Below are 14,027 nucleotides of genomic sequence, written 5' to 3'. Positions count from 1 at the left end.
CCTCCTCATCTCAGGCAAACTCCTGTCCCATCAACAACGGCACCCACGTAAAATAAAACATCACAAGCTCACAACATCCATCCCCTTTCCACAGATACAACCCATCCCCCCCCACATCACGGGCGGACCCGCCCATAACCTACACCCAACACCCACTCCGCACACACAGTGTATACATTCCACCACCCCGACACACACACACATCATACGTACACACGCACACACATGCACACGCACACATATACACATACACATCATACGTACGCATGCACACGCACACATACACACACACACACACACACACATATACATACACAAATATATACACACACATATACACACACACACACACACACACACACATATATACACTCATACACAAAAATACACACACACATGCACACACACATATACACACACATATGCATAACACACACACACATACATACATACATACATACACACACACACAAACATATACACACGCATACATATCCACACATACACACACGCGCACACACACAATCAGCGGGAAACGTCTTCATTTCACGCCCCCAAACCAATAGGAACCGACTTGAGTTAAAATAAATCCTTGTCTCTGGGTAATATTACAAAACTAATGGAGGCAAAGAGAAACACTCCCTAGATCAGAGAGGCGGCATACCATCCCTGTATAGAGTAACGGAGCTCTAGCAAATCCCCAAGTACTAAACATCACAAGGATTTTTTTTTTTTTTTAGCACAGATTAACGTCTCATTGAGCTGCGGGAGGGTACAGTTTGTAGAGAAGATGGTCTCTGAAACCTACAGGCGCAAGATCTGAGCTTCAAATCTCACAGAGCGAACTAACCTGGACTTGCAGTAGGCACCTTAAAAATACCCTGTCTCAAAAGCTGCAGGTAATTGACGTTTATTTCAGCCTCGTTAGCCAAGCCAAAGAAAAAAGAAAAAGCCAAGAATTGGGAGGGGAGAAAGATAATACCCAGGGGAGGTTTAGCGTGGCGGTGTTATGCAATTCATTAAGTAAAATTAATTAGGTTTGCATACAGTCAAAGGAACAGCAGGCATGTTAACACAATGGTATTAAAATCCAACTGATTTAAATAAGGCTAACTGACAAGTGACCAAATCAAATCTGTTGTACATTGGAATTTTTTATTTGATTTGAAAGTGCCATAGTGATATAATTTTCAATATTTAAGATCTGATGCTGTTTCATACTTTAATGATTGATTATTTATGTACAGTATTATCTCCTTGGATTGGATAGCATGCAAGACAATGTTTTTCAAGTTCCTCTGGACACTTGATAGTAATAAACCTCAAGCCTTGTGAAATATTAAAACGGAAAAAGAATTGCAGTGTTTTAACAAGAGCCAAGCATTCATTTTGAAATGTCAGTGCACAGTTTTGTATCATTTTCATTACACCATAAATCAACAGTGTCTAAGATAATATTTTGTCATGTTTCCCTGAATTTGTGCACACATCTTACTTCGTGTAACTTTTAAGCATGCACTCTTGCATTTGAGAAATATTGAACAGCTGAGACTGAAATAGATTACAATTCCCTGTGGAATTGAAGGTCCAGCCAGTCTTAATGATATTAATAGACTCCTTCTTGCCCATCAAACGTGCAAATTCACAATATGTAGGAAGGAACTGCAGATAGTGGTTTACGCTGAAGATAGACCCATAAAGCTGGAGTAACTCAGTGGGTCAGGCAGCATCTCTGGAGAAAAGGATTAGGTGACATTTCGGGTCGAGACATTTCTTCACACTGAGAGTCAGTGGAGAGGAAAACAAGAGATATAGATGGTACATAGGAAAAAAATAATGAAATATATGCGAAAAGCAATGATGATCAAGAAAAGGGATTTAGGAGCAGGGAGGTTCTACTGCAGTTGTACAGGGCATTGGTGAGACCGCACCTGGAGTATTATGTGCAGTTTTGGTCTCCTAATCTGAGGAAAGACGTTCTTGCCTTAGAGGGAGTACAGAGAAGGTTCACCAGATTGATCCCTGGGATGGCGGGACTTTCATATGAAGAGAGACTGGATAGACTGGGCTTGTACTCGCTGGAATTTAGAAGACTGAGGGGGGATCTTATAGAAACATATAAAATTCTTAAGGGGTTGGAGAGGCTAGATGCGGGAAGATTGTTCCCGATGTTGGGGGAGTCCAGAACCAGGGGTCACAGCTTAAGGATAAGGGGGAAGTCTTTTAGGACCGAGATGAGAAAACATTTCTTCACACAGAGAGTGGTGAGTCTGTGGAATTCTCTGCCACAGAAGGTAGTTGAGGCCAGTTCATTGGCTATATTTAAGAGGGAGTTAGATGTGGCCCTTGTGGCTAAAGGGATCAGGGGGTATGGGGAGAAGGCAGGTACAGGTTACTGAGCTGGATGATCAGCCATGATCATATTGAATGGCGGTGCAGGCTCGAAGGGCCGAATGGCCTACTCCTGCACCTATTTTCTATGTTCCTATGTTAAAAGGTGGAGCTCACAATGGTCGATTGTTGGCTGTGGGGTAGGTGATAATGAATTATACGGACAGTGAAACTAGTACACTGACTAGGGCAGGGGAGGGTATGTAAGGGTTGTTGGAAGTTAGAGAAATCAATATTCTCTCTGCTGGGTTGTAGCTTATTTCCTATAAGCAGTCTTAAACCATCTGCATTGTGGCAATGAAGCATTCTCTTTATAAGTAAAAGTTAGTCCCAGTAGGGTAATGGAGTTTGATGTTTGAACAGGTTATTGTGCATAACATTAATGAGTGTGTCAATCAGGCCTGTGTTGGCAAATGGTTCTCCATTGGGCACAGAAGCCTGGCCCATTGAGTAGTGTAAGAAAATAACTGCAGTTGCTGGTACAAATCAAAGGTATTTATTTCACAAAATGCTAGGGTAACTCAGCAGGTCAGGCAGCATCTCAGGAGAGAAGGAATGGGTGACGTTTCGGGTTCTGAAAAGCGGCAGATAGACTGTTGGAGCCTGTAGTCCGTTGGGTTGGGTCCGAATTGGGAGGTCTGGAACTGGAGCTGGAAACCCCGAGGCAGAAGATGGAGGCCCATTGAATACTTGGCCACAGAAACTTTGGGCTTTTGGAGAGCTCAAATGCATTGTCCATGAAAGGTTGTAGTGGGGATCATCTGGACCCACTATTAAATAGGACCATTCCAACTGTGCTGTTGAATGGGGGTTGCATAGACAGTCATTGAGTCATCGAGCATGGAAACAGGCCCTTTGGTCCAACTTGGCGCATGCCGACCAAGATGCCGACCAAGATGCCTCATCTTAAAGGGAGTACAGAGAAGGTTCACCAGATTAATGCCTGGGATGGCGGGACTTGCTTATGAGGAAAGACTGGATAGACTGGGCTTGTACTCGCTGGAATTTAGAAGACTGAGGGGGGATCTTATAGAAACATATAAAATTCTTAAGGGGTTGGAGAGGCTAGATGCGGGAAGATTGTTCCCGATGTTGGGGGAGTCCAGAACCAGGGGTCACAGCTTAAGGATAAGGGGGAAGTCTTTTAGGACCGAGATGAGAAAACATTTCTTCACACAGAGAGTGGTGAGTCTGTGGAATTCTCTGCCACAGAAGGTAGTTGAGGCCAGTTCATTGGCTATATTTAAGAGGGAGTTAGATGTGGCCCTTTTTGCTAAAGGGATCAGGGGGTATGGAGAGAAGGCAGGTACAGGCTACTGAGCTGGATGATCAGCCATGATCATATTGAATGGCGGTGCAGGCTCAAAGGGCCGAATGGCCTACTCCTGCACCTATTTTCTATGTTTCTATGTTATCTACAATAGTCGCACCTGCTCACGTTTGGCCCATATCACTCTAAACCTTTCCTATCCATGTACCAGTCCAAATGTCTTTTAAATGTTGTTCTTGTACCTGCCTCAAATACCTCTTCATAATTTCATGTTATTGGAGCAAAATTTAGGCCATTCGGCCCATCAAGTCTACTCCACCAGTCAATCATGGCTGATCTATTTTTCCCTCTCAACCCCATTTTTCTGCCTTCTCTCCATAACCCCTGACATCCTTACTCTTCTGGCAGCTTGTTCCATATACCCACTATCCTCTGTGTGGAAAAGTTGTCTCTCAGGACCTATTAAACCTTTCTCCTCTCAACTTAAACCTATGTCCTCTGGTTCCTGATTCACTGACTGGGTAAAAGACTCTGCGTATTCACCCTATCTAAATCTCTCATGATCTTATACACCTCTATTCGATTACCCCTCATCCTTCTGTGCTCCACAGAATAAAGTCCTAGTCTGCTCAACTGCTCCCGATAGCTCAGGCCCTCAAGTCCTGGCAACATCCTCGCAAACTCAAGGGACAATATCGTGAAGCAAAGTGCTTGAGGAACTCAGAAAAACAGGCCGCATCTGTGTAGGGAATGGATAAAGCCTGGCTCATTATAAAAGATGAAATTGCGGAGTATTTGGATAGCATTCGGAGCATTTGGATAGCAGTAACAGGATCGTTCCGAGTCATCATGGATTTACGAAGGGGAAACCATGCTTGACTAATCTTCTGGAATTTTTTGAGGATGTAACTAGGAAAATTGATAGGGGAGAGCCGGTGGATGTGGTGTACCTTGACTTTCAGAAAGTCTTCGACATGTGGGAACATAGCAGATTAGTGGGCAAAATTAGAGCACATGATATTGGGGGTAGGGTACTGACATGGATAGAAAATTGGTTGACAGATAGAAAGCAAAGAGTGGGGATAAATGGGTCCCTTTCAGAATGGCAGGCAGTGACTAGTGGGGTACCGCAAGGCTCGGTGCTGGGACCGCAGCTATTTACAATATACATTAATGACTTGGATGAAGCGATTAAAAGTACCATTAGCAGATTTGCAGATGATACAAAGCTGGGTGGTAGTGTGAGCTGTGAGGAAGATGCTATGAGGTTGCAGGGTGACTTGGACAGGTTGTGTGAGTGGGCGGATGCATGGCAGATAGTTTAATGTGGATAAGTGTGAGGTTATCCACTTTGGTGTTAAGAATAAGAAGGCAGATTATTATCTGAATGTTGTCAAGTTAGGAAAAGGGAACGTACAAGGAGATCTGGGTGTCCTAGTGCATCAGTCACTGAAAGGAAGCATGCAAGTACAGCAGGCAGTGAAGAAAGCCAATGGAATGTTGGCCTTCATAACAAGAGGAGTTGAGTATAGGAGCAAAGAGGTCCTTCTGCAGTTGTATAGGGCACTAGTGAGACCACACCTGGAGTACTGTGTGCAGTTTTGGTCTCCAAATTTGAGAAAGGATATTCTTGCTGTTGAGGGCGTGCAGCGTAGGTTTACAAGGTTAATTCCCGGAATGGCGGGACTGTCGTATGTTGAAAGACTGGAGCGGCTAGGCTTGTATACACTGGAATTTAGAAGGATGAGAGGGGATCTTATCGATACATATAAGATTATTAAGGGGTTGGACACGTTAGAGGCAGGAAACATGTTCCCAATGTTGGGGAGTCCAGAACCAGGGGCCACAGTTTAAGAATAAGGGGTAGGCCATTTAGAATGGAGATGAGGAAAACCTTTTTCAGAGAGTTGTAAATCTGTGGAATTCACTGCCTCAGAAGGCAGTGGAGGCCAATTCTCTGAATGCATTCAAGAGAGAGCTAGATAGAGCTCTTAAGGATAGCGGAGTCAGGGGGTATGGGGAGAAGGCAGGAACGGGGTACTGATTGAGAATGATCAGCCATGATCACATTGAATGGTGGTGCTGGCTCGAAGGGCCGAATGGTCTCCTCTTGCACCTATTGTCTATTGTCTATTGTCATTGAGTAGCTAAAGCACTTTGATTTTTGCTCATGATTCCAGCATTTGCAATTTTGTGTGCCCGCAGTATTATGAAAGGCTGGCAGTACTTACAGCTCACTCTGGAAGACAGCCTAACGACAGCCAGGCCCAATCCCACCCCCTCCTCCACCCCGTAAACTGAAAGGGGAGGTGCATGGAGATTGAAGTTCAGAGAGGATGTCTTTATACACTCTTCCACGCTGAAGTTCAGAGAGGGCAATTGTTCCTCAGGGCAGAGATGGTCTCCACCTAAGCACAATTCCTTGAAAGAAGCTGCATGAGGCAAGTTTTTTACACAGAGGGTGGTCTTCGTCTTCTTGCGTTTGAGGCAACAGAAGTTATGAAGCTGCTTCTGCTTCTGCTGTCTCTGTTTGTTGTCGTTCGCCTGACTGAGGTCAGTTGACAGGGCTCACCATGACGGGGAGGTCGACAACATGAGCCCCACAGAGGATGGTGAGTGCCTGGAGTGCACTGCCAGGGGTGATGGTGGAGGCTGATGTGATAGTGGTGTTCATGATGCTTTTAGATAGACACATATTCATGAAGGGGTGCTCAGTTAAGGACCACGTGCAAGCAGATGAGATTGTTCTTGACATCGTGTTCGGCACGGACTTTGTGGGCCAGGGGGGCTATTCCAATGCTGTGATGTTCTATGTTCCATGTGCTCTCCTTCCCTCTTCTTGCTCTGCTCTACAAGCCCTTTGCTCATTCCCCTAATCACAGTTTCTTCCAGGGAAGTGACTACCAGCCATGCACAGGAACAATTAGTTTATGCGAAAGCCTTGAAAGCAGAACAAAGTTCTTCGGAACTTGCCGCAACATTCCCGGTAGTTCTTTGAGATTAAGACTTTAGACTTAAGACTTTCAAGATACAGTGTGGAAACAGGCCCACCGAGTCCATGCTGACCAGCAGTCACTATGTACACTAGCACTATCCTACGTACTAAGGAAAATTTACGATTTACAGAAGGCAATTAACCTACAAACCTGCAGGTCTTTGGACTGTGGGAGGAAACCGGAACACCTGGAGAAAACCCACGCAGTCACAGGGAGAATGTAAAAACTCCGTACGGACAACACCCGTAGTCAGGGTCGAACCCGGGCCTCTGGCAGGGTAATGAAGCCACTCTACCACTGTGCCACCGTACCCCAGATTTGAACCAGTTGAAGCAGTGGACCCTACAAAATGATCTGCTGACCGATAGCAACAAACACCCAGCAACTAAGCAATTATGCTAACCAATTCAATAAACTTGGATCGTTTCCTCTGGAGCTTCGGAGGCTGAGGGGAGACCTGATAGAAGTGCATAACATTATTAGAGGCATTGATAGTGTGGACAGTCAGAACATTCATTCAAGGATGGAAATGTCAAAGACGAAAGGGCATAGCTTTAAGGTGAGAGGGGCAAAGTTTAATGGAGATAAGCGGGGCAGGTTTTTGCACAGGGTGGTTAGACAGGCTTGGACTGGGGTGGTGGTGGAGGCATTTAAGAAAGGGATGCGTAAGAGCCTTTTAGAATGGCACTTGGATGTACAGGGAATGGTGGAATATGGGTCATGTGCAGCCAGATGAGATTAGTTTAGCTTGGCATCACGCTAGGCACGGACATTGTGGGCTGAAGGGCCTGTTCCTCTGCTGCACTATTCCATGTTCTAAGCTGTACGCATTGCATAATCCTGACAATTGATGAACATTACAGTTTGCTACTTTGCGTAGGTGTTTTTGATCCCTTCATCAATTATGGTCTCTTGTGTAATTCGCCATAAGAAGCGTACTAACGTGTATTCATGCCATACATGGATGCACGCTGCAGATGCCGGAATCTTGAGTAGAACACAAAGTGCTGGAAGAACTCAGCAGACCAGGCAGCATTTTTACTTTGGACTTTACTTTGGAGATACGGTTGCATGCACCGGCCCTTTGGCCCACTGAATCCACGCCAACCTATGGTCCCTGCACACCAGCGGGAAATGTCTTTCTGAGTGATAGTGAATTGCTAAATCTGTTCGGACCCCTGCTCAGAATCCGAAGAAGGGTCACGACCCAAAATCTCACCTATCCATGCCCTGCAGAGATGCTGCCTGACCGGCTGAGTCACTCCATCTTTTTGTGTCTTATTCCAGTACTTTGTGTTTCTGTGCAAGCAGTAATGGAAATGGGTTTTTGAGGAACTAGGGGTACTCTGTCCATGAGGCTGAGGTTGGGAAGGAAGGGGGGGGGGGATTTTTTATGTGCGGTCATACCCATGTAAGAGTACAAGAATGCATAACTTGTTTATTGTGTATTTATAATATAGTTTATTGTGTATTATATGTCATAGCTGCTTTCTGGCATCTCTCTCTCTCTCTCTCTCTCTCTCTCTCTCTCTCTCTCTCTCTCTCTCTCTGTCTCTCTCTCTCTCTCTCTCTCTCTCTCTCTCTCTCTCTCTCTCTCATCTCCATTTTTTTCTGTCACCTCCTCATTCTTTTTGCATGCCGTTTCTTCAGCACGCCTTCTGCCACTAAGAAGCCATGTCTCACATATTCCTCGGGGTTGAATTCTGACAGAGGATGTCCCAACAACTTAATAAATAGAAGAGTTGAGAGATGATCAGTTTGAAGTCTTGCACGTTGTGGTGACATGCAAAAATTCATGCCACTGAAGCTTCTTTCACATTCTGCTGTTGATACCGGAATTATATTCACAGTCGTTACCAGCTGCTGAAAATCTGCAGAAACTATCTTCTCTTTAGATTCCTTGAATTCTCTGAAGGCTCTGACACAAAGCCAACCATTTAAGCCAAATTGTTCTGCCATTTCTTCTACATCATTATCCCCAAAGGTCAAAAGTGAATCTTCTGGAATATTGTTAATATCTAAATATTTCGACTTGTTAATTAACTTTTAACATTTATCATTGGAAGCTGTTGTGGATTCAAGCAGCCTAAATTTCATATTATTGACCAAACTCCTCAAAAATTGTTGTCTATGTATAGTAGGTACTTTACCAGCTCTCAAATTTATTCCATTAAATATCATCTGGCTTGTTGCTTTCTCCACTTGAGTATAACATTTTCCTGGTTTCTCTATTTGACATTCAAGGACCTTGATAGTTTGTTTAATTTCCTCATGTGCTTTACTAAGTGTACAATTTTGGTTCTGCAGTTCAAGTGACAGTTCAGACAACTCGAGCAAACTGTCCATCAACAAGCCCAAATTATTTACGAAAGCTGATGACTCTAATACTTTTTTCAGTGGCAGTTAACAAATCGTTTTCGCCTGAGTTGAATAAAGTGATAAACGACTCGAATCTTTCTGCAGTACTCATTAAACCCGAGCTGGAAATTGAAAACTAGGGGAACGCCATCCATTTCCATCACTGTGTGCAAGATACCAGCCAGATTCCTTGTATCTGGTAAATCTATTTTACAGATTGTTGAGGGGTACAGCACAGAAACAGCCCCCTTGGCCCACCTAGTTCATCAACCACCCATTTACATTCTATTTAATTCTCCTCACATTCCCATCATCTAACCCACAGACTTTACCCGCTCACCCACACACACGAGGAGCAATTTACAGCGGGCCAATTAACCCACCGGCCCGCACGTCTTCGGGGTGTGGGAGGAAACCGAAGCACCCAGTCACAATGAGAACGTGCAAACTCCACCCGAGGCCAGGATCGAACCCAGGTCTCTGGCGCGGTGAGGCCGCAGCTCTACCACTGCGCCACTGTGCCGCTTGTTGTGGACAGGAATGGATTAGGACCTCTTCTCTCTACACCCTGGTGTACGAGAGAGAGGTTGATGGCTGAGATTCTGGCATTTGCACCATGATTAATCCAACATGAAATGAGTATTAGAGGAAGTAAGCAAACTGGAAAAATGTTAACATACTTTAGAACATAGAACATAGAACAGTGCAGCACAGGAACTGGCCCTTCAGCCCACAATGTCTGTGCCGGACATGATGCCAAGCCCAACCCTTATCCACCTGCACATAACCCATATCCCTCCAATCCCTGCATTTTGATATGCCTATCCAAAGGTCTCTTAAATGCCACTATCATACCTGCCTCCACCACCATCCCTGGCTGCATGTCCCAGGCATTTACTGACTATAAAAACTTGCCCCACATATCTCCTTTAAACTTTGCTCCTCTAACTTTTAAGGTATGCCCTTCAGTATTTGATATTTTCATCCTGGGAAATAGATTCTGATTGTCTACCCTATCTATGCCTTTCATAATTTTATACACTTCTATCTGGTCTCCCTGCAACCATCTGCGTTCCAGAAAAAAACATTCCAAGTCTGTCCAACCTCTCCCTGTAGTGAATCGCATCTAATCCAGGCATCATTCCGGACAACATTCTTGCCCTGTACATCTCCTTTCAGCTTTGTCCCTTTCACCTTCATGCTATCCCCTCTAGTGTTTGATGTTTCCATCCAGGGTAAAAGGTTCTGACTGTCTACCCTATCAATGCCTCTCATCATTTTATATACTTCTATCAGGTGTACCTTCTATCAGGTAACCTCCGGAGTTCCAAGCAAAACATTCCAAGTCTGTCCAACCTCTCCCTGTAGCTCAGAGCCTCTAATCCAGGCATCATTCTGGACAGCATTCTGTGTCCATCTTCGGTGTAAACCAGCATCTGCAGTTCCTTCCTACATTATTCTGGTAAACCTCCACCACACCCATCACAAAACTTTGACATCTTTCCTGTAATGGGGCGACCGTAACTGCATAAAATATTCGAAATGCAAACTAACCAACGTTCTATACAGCTGCATCACGACTTCCTGACTCCTATGCTTAATGCTACGACCAAATAAGGCAAGCGTACCTTCTTGGTATGCCTTCTTTAGCACTCTTTGGTAAAGAAACTGAAGCCACGATGAAAGGAAAATATTCTGCGCACAAATACCCAGGCGGTTCTGGTGCCAACTCAGTTGGCCTTGGTTTCACTGCAGAGCTGTTATAAAGTTCTATTAAAACCAAGATGGGAGCAGAAAGAGAGTGATCATTAAGTGCTTCTCATGAACTTGTACTTCATAAAGAACGCTTGGACAGCTTACAACCCAGTGGTATGAATATTGATTTCTCTAATTTCAGGTAACCACTGCATTCCCTCACTCCCCGTCCCTCCCCCAACCCTAGTCGGCCTTCTAGTTCCACTGTTTGCATCCATATAATCCCTTCGTCATCACCTCTTCCACAGCCAACAATAGACCATTGTGGGCTCCACCTTTCCGTGGTCATCGGTGCCGGCTCGGATGTGTTCTGAACCTTTCCATACCTCTAGTTTCCCTCTTCCCTGACTCTCAGGCTGAAGAAATGGTCTCGACCCGAAACGTCACCTATTCCTTTTCTCCAAAGATGCTCCCTGACCCGCTGAGTTACTTCAGCATTTTGTGTCCATCTTCGGTGTAAACCAGCATCTGCAGTTCCTTCTTCCACAAAGAACCTTTTGGTAAATTAAGTATTTCTATAAAGTGTAGTCACAGTTGGAATTGCTTTTGAGGGGTGGACATTTGCCAGGACGCTTTGGAGATTTCTGCTGCTCTTTATGTTCAACTTCAAGTCAAACCTGGCTCCAGTTTCATCCCAGTTGATGCCTCCTTTAGCATCAGCTGATCTTACATTCCTGTCTATGGGGCTTGAACCATTGACCTGATTTATCAGCAAGAATGCTACCAAGCCAATCCCTGGAGGATGCTCAAGGAACTGCTGTTACAAAGACCCGGCGGTCGCTGAGAACTGAGACCCAATGAGCTGCCTGCGGCCATGTGCCGAGGCAGGCCTGGTTTGCCATTTGTGATTAATGGTGATATTGGCACCTCCTTAGCAGAGGTTCAGCTGTGAGTCTAACCCCTTCGGCGACAGTAGCCTGGCAACTAAGGTTGCCAACTGTCCCATATTAGCCGGGACATCCCGTATATTGGGCTAAATTTGTTTGTCCCATATGGGACCGCCCTTGTCCCGTATTAGGCCCGGAGGACGCTGTAGGCCCGGACACTGTAGGCCCGGGGGCTGCTGTAGGACCGGACAGTGTAGGCTAACGGAGTGTGTTCGGGGAGCGGGGCTAAGTGTGTTCGCCTAATGGAGGTTGCATAGCAACCTGCCTCCCGGCCTGGGAGGCCGCCATTGGTGGAGCGGGAGCACGTGGCCGCTGGCTGGGTGAGGTCACGTGGGGTGCAGGGTGGTGACGTCACCTTTTGTTCCATTATTTTGGAGTTAGAAAGTTGACAACCCTACTAGCAACACCAAGAGTGGAAATCACGACCACCTTTGTTTATAGACGAGGACTGAGGCTAATTGAGTAGAAGTAGAAACACGGAACTGCAGGTGCTGGTTTATACTAAATATAGACACCAAACGTTGGAGTAACTCAAACTGAAGAAGGGCACGACCCGAGACATCACCCATTCTTTTTCTCCAGAGATGCTGCCTGACCCGCTGAGTTACTCCAGCACTTTGTGTCTTAATTCCCCTACTCTGGGTAAAAAACTGTGCATTTATCCTCTCATGATTTTGTACATATATTTACATATAAATGGAAACTGTTTATGATATTTTAGACGTGTTTGCTTCAGCTAGATTGGATAAGGGCAGCAGATTTTCTTCTGACAAGACTTCAGTGTACTTTAGTTTAGTTTAGTTTAGTACAGTTTAGTTCAGTTTAGTTTTTTTCTCATTTAGTGTTTTTCTGCACCGAGGAATATTGAAAAGCATTTTGTTGCGTACTACCCAGTCGGCAGGAGGACCACACATGATTACAACCAAGCTGTCCACAGTGTACAGATGCATGTTAAAGGGAATAATGTTTTGTGCAAGATAAAGTCTAGTAAAGTCCAACTGTTGCTCCTTGATGCTAAATGATGATGGAATTGGAAAATAAAGATCTCTTCATAATGGAGAGACAGATTACAGATTGATGCGTGAACAGTAGCCCAGATCTCTGAGATGGTAGTCCACCCAGTGTATTATTGTATCGAACATAACCATTGTGGTATTGTATCAAAGTTGAAGGCAAAATTGAAGGATAGAACTAGAGTACTGTGTGATCGTTGGTCGGCATGTGCTCGATGGGTTGAAGAGCCTGTTTCCATGTTGTATCTCTAAACCAAAACTAAACTAGACAGCAGTAGATGGCAGTATTGGGTGATCAATGAACACTTCAGCATGCTGGAGTAAGTCAGCAGGACAGGCAGCATCTCCGGAGAGAAGGAATGGGTGACGTTTGAATGACGTCACCCATTTCTTCTCTCCAGAGGTGTTGCCTGACCCGCTGAGTTACTGCAGCATTTTGTGTCTATCTTTGGTTTAAGCCAGCATCTGCTGCTCCCTCCCACACTTCACTCTTCACTAAGTGGTTGAAGTGGGTGAACCTGATTTGCAAGAGTATTTGATCCCAGAGGTGGCCACCTTGCAACCTAAACCCTTTTCACCACAGGACCAACAGCACCCAAGAAAAATAAAGTAACCTGTCTCAATGACCACAACAGCTCTAACATTTATCATAGTGGCATGCTTTGAAAGATTGGTAATGTCAACAGTCAAGAGTGTTTACTTATCATATGCACTGAAACGGGACAATGCAATTCCTACTTGCAGTATGGTAACAGGCCTGTAAGCACATTGCTCCACATAATAAAAAAGGAACAAAAAAGTGCAATAAATAAGAAAAAACCCAATATTAGTGCAAAACAAAACAGAAGCCCGAAGTCGCAAGTGCAACCAAGATAGTTCCTAGTTCTGAGTTTAATTGGAGTTTGTAGAATCCAATAGCCAGATGGTTGTCGGGATGAAGCTGTTCCCTGAAGATAGACACAGAATGCTGGAGTAACTCAGCAGGTCAGGCAGCATCTCTGGAGAGATGGAATGGGTGACGTTTCGGGTCGAGACCCTTCTTCAGACTGATGTCAGGGGAGGGGGTGGGACACACAAACTCCCTACACAAGCTGTTCCTGAAATTCAAGAACAGAGATGCTGCCACATAGCTTTTCTCTTAACTCTACCTCATTCTGTCATTCTGTTCTTACACTTTAAGAGGCATTTAGGTAGGCACAATAATTTTTTTGCACTACTTGACAGGTAGGCCCGCACAGTAGTGCAGTGATAAAGTTGCTCCTGTACAGCACCAGAGACCCAAGTTCGATCCTGCCAATGGATGCTGTCTGTACCGAGCTTGTACGTTCTCCCTATGACCGCCTGGGGTTTTCTCCTG

General features: G+C 44.9%; 1 protein-coding gene across 2 annotated transcripts in view; it reads left to right on the top strand.

Annotated features, from left to right (window-relative positions):
* Nucleotides 1-670: 670 nt before the first annotated feature.
* The window catches only part of prr33 (proline rich 33), a 32,712-nt gene continuing 19,355 nt past the window's right edge, over nucleotides 671-14,027 (top strand). For both annotated transcript variants that reach the window (XM_078415415.1, XM_078415414.1), the window contains exon 1: nucleotides 671-899. The gene's annotated coding sequence lies outside the window, so the exon portion shown is untranslated. The remainder of the gene's footprint in view (nucleotides 900-14,027) is intronic.

This window comes from Rhinoraja longicauda, chromosome 18, assembly GCF_053455715.1.
Source record: "Rhinoraja longicauda isolate Sanriku21f chromosome 18, sRhiLon1.1, whole genome shotgun sequence".
NCBI lineage: Eukaryota > Metazoa > Chordata > Chondrichthyes > Rajiformes > Arhynchobatidae > Rhinoraja > Rhinoraja longicauda.
Note: the sequence above shows the minus strand (reverse complement) of the source record. Positions and strands in the feature narration are given on the sequence as shown.